Raw genomic sequence first — 1,860 nt, forward strand, 5'->3', positions numbered from 1 at the left:
TCTTATGGTTCTCCTTTAAGTTATGTTAGCGGAGTAAAGGGGCATACACACGTAGAGATCTGAGCTAAGCAATTTTGCTAAGCTATTTTGCTAAGCAATTTTTCTGGTGTCAAGATCTCCCATGGAGAGCACATACACACGCAGAGATTTGTGCTAAGCAATTGTGCTAGGCAATTTTGCTAAGCAATTTTGCTTAAGCAAAAAAAGGCAGGGTAGTCTTTCAGAATGAGAGATTGCGATCAGTATCTCTCATTCTGTACACACAGACAGATTTGCAGTCATTTGCTAAGCAATTTGACTAGATTGTGACTGCATGCACTGACTTAGTTAGCAAGAGATATTTAATCTCTCGGAGCATACACACAGAGAGATCTGTGCTTACTTTCTAAGCAATCTAGTCAGATTGCTTAGAAAATAGCACAAATTTGCTCCGTGTGTACACCCCTTAACACTGGCTGTAGCTTTTATAATTAAAAGCTAATATGGCCTTGACTATGCATCCCTTCAGGGACGCAATCTCACTTTGGTAGAAGTTTTACTGGTTGCCAATGTTGACGGCCTTGTTCATTTCAGCGCCACCATATGCTATATACCAATATGTTGCCTCTTAATCTGTACGACCTATTGTATAGGGGTACATGAATGCATATTTTTATGCTTGTAGGCATTTGTGTATGTACATGTGTATATATATACATGTACATACACTATATATATATATATATATATATATATATATGTGTGGCTATATATAGCGGTGCTAGGTCAGCATTCTCGCTTCTTACATTCAAACAGCGGTTCGATATAGTTTCCTGTTTGTTTGTTTTCTAATGTATCTACATACACATACATTATAACCAAAACTGATCCTTTTGGTAAATCCGTGTTTTATACACGCAACAGTACATCTTAAGGCATAGACTGGATAATGCTATTATGGAAAAGATGCTTCTGTCTTGAAACCTAACTGAAAAAGACAGTCCTGTGGGATTTCTGCAAGGTAGAACCTTGGTTTCTAGGTCACCCTGTCTGGTCCAGTCGGGTGATGCAAAAAGGGTGGTTTGTTATCAACCACTAGGGTGACACTCTGAGTGGGCCGACTATGAGCCTACGGCCACACCACCCTGAACACGCCTGATCTCATCTGATCTTGGAAGCAAACCAGGGTCAGGCCTGGTTAGAACTTGGATGGGAGACCGTCTGGGAATACCAGGTGCTGTAGGCTTAGGCCTCCCGCTTCTTCCAATGGGTGCAGCGCAAGATCCCGGCCTTGTTGGCAAAACTATACCGGCAGATGGACCCTCCCTTCGGAGGTGTTCCTGTGGTTGGTAGGCCATTGGGGTGGACCAATGGTGGATTGATGGCTTTGCGTCACATTTATCAGGTCACCCTGTATGTGTCCAGGTCTCGAAACCCTGCAGGTTACAGAGTCCACGCTCTGTTATGTCAGTCCAGTGGCTATTCGTTCGAAAGTAGGCTTTTCCCCATTTTGGCTCCTCCTCAAAGTAATTTGTACATTAAAAGTGGAGGTGGGGGCACCTTAATCCAGGAGAATCTGGTTCTCGGATCTGTGAACCCTGTTAGGGGTCTCTCTTATCTGTCTGCCTCTGGGGCCAGAACCGCTCACAGGGCTGTTAAGACAACCTTATTAAGAGCCACGGGATTTAATTCAATCCCAGAATTTACCGTTTGTCTAGGGTTTTGTCCTTTCGGTAGAAGTAGTGGGGGCTGGCCTCCGCCTGTTTTCTTTAAAGGAACAGGGCTCAGCTCTCTCCTTTGTATTCCACAGCCTATGAGCTTTGTGGTACGATCTCCGCTCATTCTGGCAGGGGGTCCTGCAGATCCAACCTCTGGTTGTTA

At 44.1% G+C, this 1,860-nt stretch overlaps 1 pseudogene; it reads left to right on the forward strand.

Annotated features, from left to right (window-relative positions):
- Nucleotides 1–1,106: 1,106 nt before the first annotated feature.
- Nucleotides 1,107–1,225, forward strand: LOC146039782 (5S ribosomal RNA; annotated as a pseudogene).
- Nucleotides 1,226–1,860: the final 635 nt, after the last annotated feature.

This window comes from Crinia signifera, chromosome 9, assembly GCF_055691185.1.
Source record: "Crinia signifera chromosome 9, ASM5569118v1, whole genome shotgun sequence".
NCBI classification, from domain to species: Eukaryota; Metazoa; Chordata; class Amphibia; order Anura; family Myobatrachidae; genus Crinia; species Crinia signifera.